A 10,854-nucleotide genomic window follows, 5' to 3' on the forward strand; every position below is an offset into this window, starting at 1 on the left:
AAGCTACCTTTGTTTCTTTTTGACCAACAATACAATAACAACAATACAACAACAATACACAACAATAACAGTAAGCTACGTAATTGTTACCTAGAAATGATTTGATATTGAGATAAAAAAAAACTGCTGCATTGAAGTGTGTGTGTGTGTCTGTGTGTCATTGTGTGTGTGTGCGTGCGTGTGCGTTCGCTCTTGTCTGTGTGCGTGCGTGTGTGTGTGTGTGTCTATGAGTTTTTGTAATTGCATCATTGATTGTCCTGGATATGTTTTTGTGAAGCATTTAGCAATCTGGCAATTAGTTACTGCTTAATGTACAATGTCAAAACGTCTCTATCGACCAGGTTATTGATCAGTCGACTCATTATGTTCCTGGCACGGGCCAGTCATAACCAGTGTCTTTCCTTCTTTGTCTGTCTTAGTATTACTCATTTTCACTGTGTGTCCAATGTCGGTCTATATTAACATCCTCTCCTTTCCTCTCGTCTTCTTGTTCTCGCTGTGGTGATTTCATGTTCTCCTTTTCTATTATCTTTTTAGCAAATCGATGCAGTAAAAGGGATTTCATCTTTACAGTGCAGAAATTGATACATAGTATTTATTTGTATTATTATTATTATTCTGTTTTATTTAAACAAGAATACAATATAATACAATACAAAGGCAATGCGGATGGCCGCTCGAGACGCCGAGAGGGCGAAGTTGCCGTCCCCGGCCCAAAGGGATTGTTTCCGAGGGTGGGAAGCACCAAGACCCGCACAGCTGGAGCTTTTGATTTTCTCCGTTTCAGCTTCCGGGTTCCTAAGAGAGTGATAGCACAAGACTTGAAAAACAAAATGAAACACAAAACACAACAAGTTTTAATAATGCGTTAAGCTATACATAATTAGATATGTGAAGAAAAAACGAAGTTTGATAACATGACGATTCCCAATCTTAGCCTGACTCTATACCTTCGGTACACTGTTCTGATGGGGTCCACAAAAATGAAGGCACTACAAAACCTCCCCATGCTTTCACCCAGTCTTCCCTGTTAGGCCACAGGTTACAAAAGGTGTTCTAACGCCATATAATTTTCACTTCGCCCCCCCCGTCTCCTTCTTCCTCCATGGCCACCCGATATACACGTGCGGTGGTCTTAATCACTTTACCTCATCTTGAGGCAAAATCAGCACTGTATACCCGTTTCAACATCAACGCCTTCCCAGCAACGCTAACAAGATAACCCTTGCTACCATTAACACTGCCCATGATGCATACTTCAAAATACCCCCCATTTGCGCCGTAGTCCAGTTCCATGCAGTTACTATAGCCTCCTTCACCACTACTACAGTACTACTCCTTCAATTACAGACCCTAACAGCGACTGCCGTGAGAATAGCTGTTGCATTGTCTCTGCCTCCAAAATCCTGATCTTCTGTTGCCTGCTACAGTCGGTATCTGTAGATAATACTTCCCTGCGCTCAGGTTAGGTGCTCATCTCTCATGCCAAGGCCGATCTACACCCTTTGTGAACACCCTCAACGAGTGTAAACTTTGGGTCCCAACGGTTGATAAGCAGCAACCTTCTGACACTTCCCTGTTACCGTCGCTCGGTCCCACTGCTGGAGGTTAGGAATGAGGGAGAGGTTAGTGGCGTTGGAAGGGTATCCAACCTTACAAAACTCTTGAGTCACATGTTTCTTACAGGTTTTTTTTTTTTTTACAATCGCTAGGACCCAGTTCTCAATACTTAGGTCATTTTTTCTAAACTCTTCACACGGTGAGCACAACAGCAGTCTATGTGGGCTAAACTGTGGATCGTTTTCCATTGCTTTGGCACAAAATGCATTCGATGACTACATCTTTCAAATTTCATGAATTATTTTCTCACTCAGACACAACCACCACCAAAACTCTATGTACCTACAGGCCAATTTGCCAACCTACAGGCCAATGTTTACACACTCTTTTCAAAATGGTTAAATTTAAGTTCAAAATCGAACATATAATTGAATAAGACAGCAATTTGCTACATTTCTACAGTAATACAGTGTTGAAATATATTCCAAATGTAAAACATAAAATACTATCAAAACAATTAGACCAACCACAGCTGATTCCCATTGTAGCTGAACACCTACCCAGGTGTTAATCTTTCAATTTCATTACCATCTATACAAAAGGGGACATTTTAGGAATAACGCTGTACTGCAACGTTAACATGAATCCAGCCAGAGATAGAGAAGTGGCTGATAGAGGAAGAAGAGTGGCTGGGAGAGGGAGAGGAGTACGTATGTGTGTTGGAAGAAGACTGAGAGGAAGATCAAAAGCTGCTGTCTCAGATGAGATTAGGGTTACTATAATTGATCATGTAATAAATCACGGTCTATCAATGAGAGAGGCTGGTCTGAGAGTGCAGACAAATCTGCAACGCTCAACAGTGGCATCTGTTGTGAGAAATGTCCGGCAAAACAACTGGTAAGATGAGCAATTCTGCAAGGGCATCTGACTGAATTGCACATTGCAGATGTAAATTGAGCAAAGCCTCCAAACGCATTTGTGTGTAATTGTTTTTGTATTGCTGCGTAGGACCCAACGGTTACCTCCCACAGGTCGGAGAGGTAGGATTTTCACTGCTGTGCAGGAAACTGCAATCATTGATATGGTCATCAGAAACAATGGCATAAAACTCAGAGATTCGGGAAAGAGTGTTGGCAGACAACATTACATTACAAGTCAGGATGAAGCAGTTGTACACTGTCCCCTTTGAGAGGAACGCTGAACGAGTCAAGCAACTCAGGAACCAATATGTCCAGGTAAGATGACTATAAAATACAGAACTGGTTTTGAACAAAACCGAACAGGGCAGAGGCACACAACGGCATGTTTTAAGGTACAATGTAAACAACCGTAATAGCCTAACTCTTTTGTTGCCTTGTGGATTTATTTTAGAGAGTCATGGAGCCAGGCAAACACCCCACATATTCATCTTTGTGGATGAGGCTGGTTTCAACTTGACCAAAACACGGCTGCGAGGAAGGAATGTGATTGGGAAACGAGCCACAGTGGATGTCCCGGGCCAGAGGGGTGCCAACATCACAATGTATGCAGCAATATCCTCTGATGGTTGGCTGTTACACAAACCGCTAATTGGGCCAAACAACATCGAGCGTCTCATTTCATTCCTAGATGACCTCTATGGAAGGGTTGTGCCAGGTGAGGAAAGGGTTGCGGTGAGGTGAAATCGGCCAACGTTTGTAATTGTATGGGACAATGTGGCATTTCACCAGTCCCGTGCAGTCACAGAGTGGTTTGCAGCCCATTCCAGGATGGAATCACTTTTCCTCCCACTATTCTTTCCTAGGTGTGTTGCCCAAGATGACACAAGATGTGATGTGGGTGAGAACCTGTGGCCAAATGCAGAAGACAGGGTTGACTAGCCTTGCTACTGTCTCTGTAACGGTAGATGGTGTGTGTCTACAAATTCTTGTATTTTTTTTAAATCACTCAATGCCAAAAAATGACAAACATATTGCATCATGACTGATTCATTCCTGTAACATACACTGCATTGAAATCTAAACAGTGGAGAGGTGTCATTCTTGTTTTGTAATGTTACAAAATAAAACATTGTGTAATGCTACCTGTTGTTAATCTATGAGCCTCACAAATCTCCGCCCCAGTCATATTCAATTCTGCTTTCCCAATTCCCTGCCAGAATCAGTAGTTAGTCATTATTGCTAGTCCACTTATGTTGTTATAGACATACTAAAACGTGCTCAAGTCAATTAGTCAGTTTACAACAATCCCTCATCTGGAACAGTGATCACTCATGTTCCACGCCGCCTGGAAAACACATTGACTTGAACAGGGAAGAGAGAGATTACATGTTTAATAATTTCACATCACCCTCCATGAGAATGAGATTGGGGCAAGGACTGTCCATTCGTTCTGTTCCATGCCAATGGGATGCTAGTCTCCATGCCAGTCTCCCTCATCCTCGGGTGTCCAAGCAAGACGCAGAATACGAGCCCTGTAATTCATTGTACTGTATCATCCAGAAAGCTAGAGGTATTGATGAGCTTTAACATTGGGATTCTGAGACATGGTGAAACAAACGTCCCCATCATAGTTAGCCCAAGCTATCATCTAGTCTAGTGGGTTCTCTAATACCTCCCTCTCGGAGGACACTAAAAGTTAAGGTTTCCTGGGAGGAAACCCTCCCTAGACTCAATGGAATCGTACACAGTTTTGTTATTAGATTCAGAAACCACCTGGAGGATGAGCAGTGCACCCTCCCCTCACTGTGTGCTCTCTCTCTCTCCTTCTTGCCTTTCTGAATCATCATTAGAGCTATTGATAAATTATCCAACCCAAATTTAGAATGACAGTCCTTAGCGCTTCACGTTGAGTCTATCACTTGAATTCAAGACCCTCAACTTAGCACACACCGACACTGGCAGAATGTACATTTACAGATAGGGGAAAATATACAGTATATACTACTTACAGTGCATTCAGAAAGTATTCAGACCCCTTGACTTTTTCAAAATGTTGTTACATTACAGCCTTATTCTAAAATGGATGAAATTATTTTTTTCCTCATCAATCGATACATAATACCCCATAATGACGAAGCGAAAACAGGTTTTTAGAAATGTTTGCAAATATATTAAAAATAAAAATAAGAAATACCTTATATAGATAAGTATTCAGACCCTTTGCTAAGCGACATGAAATTGAGCTCAGGTGCATCCTGTTTCCATTGATCATCCTTTTTTCCTAGGTTCCTGCCTTTCCAGGGAGTTTTTCCGAGCCACCGTGCTTCTACATCTGTATTGCTTGCTCTTTGGGGTTTTTGGCTGGGTTTCTGTACAGCACTTTGTGACATCGGCTGATGCAAAAAGAGTTTTATAAATACATTTGATTGAGCTGATTGATTGATCCCTGTTTGGAGTCCACCTGTGGTAAATTCAATTAATTGTAGGCGAGAGGAGATAGATTCTCTTAACCCTCCTAAAATCACATTCACATCCTAACAAAAATGCTTTCATCAAAATGCTTTTTTCATATTATATGCATAACGTATTAGATGAAAACTTGAGAGATAAAGAAAATATTATTTCCAAGTTACAGTATTTCGTCTATACAATTTTTAATGACATCACAAAATGAAAAGCAATATTACATTTGTTTTCCATAGCTCCCCACTGACCTTTCCCCACATTCTTATGTTAGAATTATTTTTCCATTATCCACTTTTGACCGTGAGAAAGAATTCCCCCTTCTCATGTAATTTACAACAGGGTGTGAACTGCCAAACCGGCCCAGTTCCCTCCTCCCCGTTTCTGTACGTGAGAGAAGGACTGGTTACTGTCAATCATTGCCAAGCTGATCTGACCCATTGTGATCTTCACAGGACAGTCATGGAACCAACCTCTCTCCTTATTGCTACTGCTAATACACTCAAATAATGTTCAAACAATGTTTGAATATCTTTCTGCTTTTCTATCCAACGATGAGGATCTCCTCCAGAACTTGGAGGTAACCTTTTATCCCAATCCACATTCCCACTCACTGACAATGTTTGATCTTGAAGCACAGATATTCTCAGATATCTCCTATTCTCCACCGTACGCACTTCCTTTCTTTGTCCCCTTGCATGGACTACTTCTCTACAACCTTTCGTACTAGTACACAAGCATGCCAATTTATCCATATACACACACTCTACTGCCTCATGTCCACCGTGGCTGGGACTTTCGTCCCTCTTACGGATCTTGCAGGGGAACACCCCCACTAGGGAGCTATCCTAACGGAACCTACCCTACACCATAGATCTCCCTATGGATCTTGGGACCTATCCTTATGGAACCAACCCTACACCATAGATTTATTTATGGATCTCTAATTGTTTCAGCCTACGACTCATCTCCCCAAGATGTCATAATGAGTGGTAACAGGTGTAGGAACTGTGTCTACCTTGTTTTTGGTGGCGGTTCCTGTTTCACTAATTTGGACTCTCTAGTTCGACTATAAATCGTGGTGAATCCTGTCGACAACGCCAACTGTTGGGTTATGATCCATGAAGAAACAGAGTAAAACTCACGGACAACTAGTAAAGCTCAAACCGAGTTTTTTCCCCCACTGGGTCAAACAGCTGCAAAGACAAAGACATGTTTACACAAGCACATATATTTATACCCTCCTACTAGGTGGAGTCCACTCCTTGCACCTCTAGACAGCCAATACATCTCTGTTGCTAGGCAGGAACTTAAGGGGTGACTGTTCCTTCTCACTCCATCTGACCTGACCTTCAGCCCGAATTCCTCACTCCTCCCTAGTCCACGGCCGTCCGACCTCATCAGTGACTGAAACCAGGTGGTTAACCTTCTCCTCTCTCCATTGAAACATGAGATTTAACAATATCGTGTTTTAACAGAATGTAATCTCTCTGCACTCCCGCTTCTTCACTCAGTAACTTTCCATACACCTAGTTGTTATCCCTCCATTGACACCAACATATACATGCATTAAACATGTACAGTAATCAATAAGTTCTAGTCTGGTAACATGAATGTGTATATTTCAAGCTAGAATCCAACAATATAAAGCGATCTATAATGCCGCTTTAGTCCGCAACGCTATAAACAAGCTGTAAAATGCCGGGGAAAGACGTCACTCCAATGTATATGGGATATCTTTGGTTTGTCTCTATGACATTCAGAGGCTGCGATACAACCTTCTATAGCCGAGGAGATCAAACATTGACTTTACTTGGGAAGTAATGTGTGATTCTGTCACTATCAATTGACATTCAACATTTCAGCATGCTATTAAACAACATTCTAACTCTAAATCAGCCAGGGGCAAGCCAGGTAGCCTAAGAATGAACAAAAATGAATTATTTAGGCCATATATTTTTTACTTCAAGGCTATAGTCTGCCATTTAAGAAATCAATTGTGAAGCATTTGTGACATGCTACAGGCTGGCAGGAATGCTCTGCATTTTAACGACACAACAACAACAATACTTCAACTACATGTCTATAAATTCCACATTTAGGCTGATAATAAAATGACATTTAAAACATTATTACTCAGAATTAAATAATAAGGAAATAAGGAATGCCTATACAGTCATTCTACAATTCACTTTTAGAAACACAAGTTTGGCCAGTCTTTGGTTTGAGGATCATGTGGGGAGCTATGCGTGCCTAGTATGTAAATTTAGCCTAGCAGTTCCTCTTATATTCCCATGCCCTAATCACAGTCAACACAAGTCAATTTTTTAACCACAAAATGTAAGGAATAAAATAGAATAAAAGAGAAAAAAATAGTTTCCCAAATGAAAAAAAGTTACAAGTGCGTAACGGCCTACCTGATGATATGCAGCTGCTGTTTTAAAAACGAATGTATTTTTCTCGAATTCATTGATGGTCAGATACTTCAGTTGTAACTGGTTCTGTTGACCTACAGTTTTACAGCTGATAGACGACTGTAGCTCTGTTCCAAACCTAGACTATCCTCTCTTAAAACAATAGCCTGTATAGAAATCAAAACAGCGCTCATACTTTGTCATGCTCTATTGTGGTATTAAAAAAAGAGTCTACTTGTCTACAGTCAGGTAAAATTACGTAGAATTGTATGAAATGCATTTATAAAAGGCTACAGTATTTTCTCCCAGACAGCAAATAAGATGCTAGATTCATGCAATGATTTTATTATAATGGATGTCTTTTCATTGCTACCTTTGTCCGCGGTGGTCTGCGAATCCACAACCTTCTGGCTACTTTGCCATGTAATGCTTACAAAACAAACATTCTCTAAAACGGCATCTAAGGCTCGGCTCTGAACTAGGAGTAAGGTTAAACGGTAGGCATGTTCTATGCTATCCACTTTAATTATTATTTGGGGTATAGGGGAAGGTCTCTTGTTTGGTCTTTAAGCGTTCAGGGATAGTCCGGTGAAAATATATTTTACTGAAGGGAGAGCCATCCATTTTCATTTTAGAGAGGTCCAATTTTCTCCAGGTGTCCCTCATTATAAATAGCGAATTATCCTTGACCACGCCCACAAATTGGGGGAAAACAAACATTCTTTCCCATTGACCCAAATTGTAAAAGAGCCAACTTCATTGTCGATCTTTTGTTACACCGAAATATCCACAAAATGACGAAAAGCTACTGTGTTGTTCAATGTACATGTAAACAAGTAAAAAAATCCAGATATAATGCTCCCACGTAGGGAAATAGAGCCTGCAAAAAGATCCCTGAGGCTACAGGCTATTCAGTGTGGGAGAGCGGGAAAATGTTGGGAGCCGGGGCACAAGTAGGCTACATGTAGCTACAGTGTGTATGTGGAAAAATGTAATCACAGGTAAGACATTTACCTTGTTCAGTATAGTCCATTTTTAACTCCGCTCATTACTTGTAGCTTTTAGTCCGTTTGTTTGAGCTGTTGGTCTCGACTAGCTTAGTGTTCTGGTTGGTAGCTAGCTTGCACTCACTCACGTTGCTAACGTTAGTGCCATCATGAAAAGGGGCATGAGGGAAGCCCTACAACATGATGTTTTTCTATGTAGTGAGAACGCTTGGGAGCATGTTGAAAAAGTCCTCTTTACATGAAAATTGCATTTGAAAAAGCGAAGAAAAAAAATTCTTCCCACAGAGACCTGGATGGCAAGACAAATCAACGTTATGTGTTCGTAAAAGAAAGGGTCTGATATCGAACTCTTTATTCAGACCATTAGGAGACATGGTGGATAAATGGTGAATCCACATGTTCTCAGTAATAGATTATCAGTATAACCCCCCTCCAGGAGCCTTAACATGTTTGATACCAGTTTTCTCAGAGAGCTGATGTTGTGACGAGCCTCCATGAAATGCACAGCCACAGGGTCTCTCTGATCGGGAGTCCTTATATAGTAATTATTATTAATGAGTCCTGTCTAGGGACTTGGGTTGGTATTTGTCTCATTTTAAAGCCACATTCTGTAAGATTTGTAGTTTGTTTTTAAAGTATTGGAATATGATGTGTTGGTTGACAACTAAATTAGATAGTTCTAGGCGGCTGCCCACTGGAAGTGATTGCAGTGCGGCGGCATGGTGGATTCCAGGTTTTGGGCTTCGTTTGGTGGGCACAGAGCTAATAGAGGTTGTTTAAGAGGAAATGGAAGTCTTGAGAAGATGGACACAGCCTCTTGGGCTGCACCACTTCCTGTGCCCCTTAGTTTTTTTCGTTGTTTTGTTTTGGTTTGTATGATCATTTTAACTAGCATGGTTTTAGAGTCAAAAGTAAAGTCAATTATATTTATGGAAACAAAGCAATTGAATGGAAATGAGAAACTGGAATGTGTTTGAAATAGAAACATGGAAACCATGTCTGCATTGTTTTTTTTATATCCCTGTCTGCCTCTGCTTCACTGCTTGCTCAACCTAGACCTAGAACCTGTCACCTTCCATCTTTTGACAGAGGAAGTGCTGACATCTGTCCATATCAATGCTGATTACCAAAGGTTCTGACTTCGCAACAGGCTGTCTGGCAAGAACAGTACATGCTTCTCAGTCCAGGACTTTTATTTTTCTACATCACCACCACACATAGTATTAACACACACACTCTTCAGTTGCTCAGGAATCAACTTGTGTTTTTTCTTGGATCCATGCACAATGTTCCTAGAGGAAACAGGAAACTTGGTCGTCAGCCAAAACTTGCGTCTTCATCTTGGAACGACATAAACATTCTGAGCTAGAGTGGGTGGGTACAATGTCCATGTGTGCATACAAGCATGCTTATTGGCTGGAAGGAATAACCATTTTTTTAAAACCTGCCCCTGGATTTCTTGTGGAAATCCACACCTGAAAACTGTGTTGTGAAATCTGTTATGAATGTATTGTAATGTTTTTCAAATTGTATAACTGCCTTAATTTTCCTGGACCCCAGGAAGAGAAGCTGCTTCCTTGGCAGCAGCTAATGGGGATCTAAAATAAGTACAGATAGAAATACCTCAACGGGGGACTTTAAATAATGTACCCAGACAGGATCAAGTCCAGTCCTTGTGTGCGTCTGGCCAAACTAACAGGGCAGCTGATAGCCAGTGCCACTTTAGAGGACCATGGGGGCCAGGAGGGTGCCAGCTCTGGTGCATGTAATGGGATTAGGGGCCGCCCCTTGAGGAGCGTGCACAGAGATGCCAAGCCGTCTTGGGCGGCCCCATGGAAGTCCACGGGGGTGGCGGAGGATCCTCTAACAGCTGGTGCAGGGCCGCCCATCTGAGGGCACCGAATACAATGTCAGTGGCTGGCCAAAGCTGAAGGACGTGGCTCTCCTACTGCGGTGGAGGAATGTGGCATGCCCGGCCATAACTGTTGTTGGAAGCTCACTGGCTGGGACTGAGGTTTGTGACTCTCTCACATGGAAGATGATGGCTTCCATGGTGGAGCAAGTTGGGACCACTGGGCGAGGCTCATCAGGGATTCGAAGGCAGGGGGCCCCAGAGACGAGGTCAGGTGGTTCCCCAGGTGACAAAGGCTCTAGCCGTGGAGGCCTAGCGTGGTGACGGTCAGGAGAGTAGCGGCAGTAATGGTGCCTCCATGGCCGTGACTCAGGCCAGGAGAGCCTAGAGTACGCCCTCCCGATTTTCTTCCTGCTCATGATGTTGGTCCTTGTATTCCCTCTGCTGCTCCAAACAGGAGGCCTGGATTAGGGCTTGTAGTCTCTTAGATGAGAGTGGTGTATAAGTTCTCTCGGCTCATCTTCTTCAGGCACAGTACCAGTCAACATTTTGGACACACCTACTCATTAGAGGGTTTTTCTTTATGTTTTACTATTATTCTACATTGTAGAATAATAACGAAGACATCAAAACTATGA

The sequence above is a fragment of the Oncorhynchus tshawytscha genome, linkage group LG12 (assembly GCF_018296145.1).
Source record: "Oncorhynchus tshawytscha isolate Ot180627B linkage group LG12, Otsh_v2.0, whole genome shotgun sequence".
In the NCBI taxonomy this organism is placed as follows: Eukaryota; Metazoa; Chordata; class Actinopteri; order Salmoniformes; family Salmonidae; genus Oncorhynchus; species Oncorhynchus tshawytscha.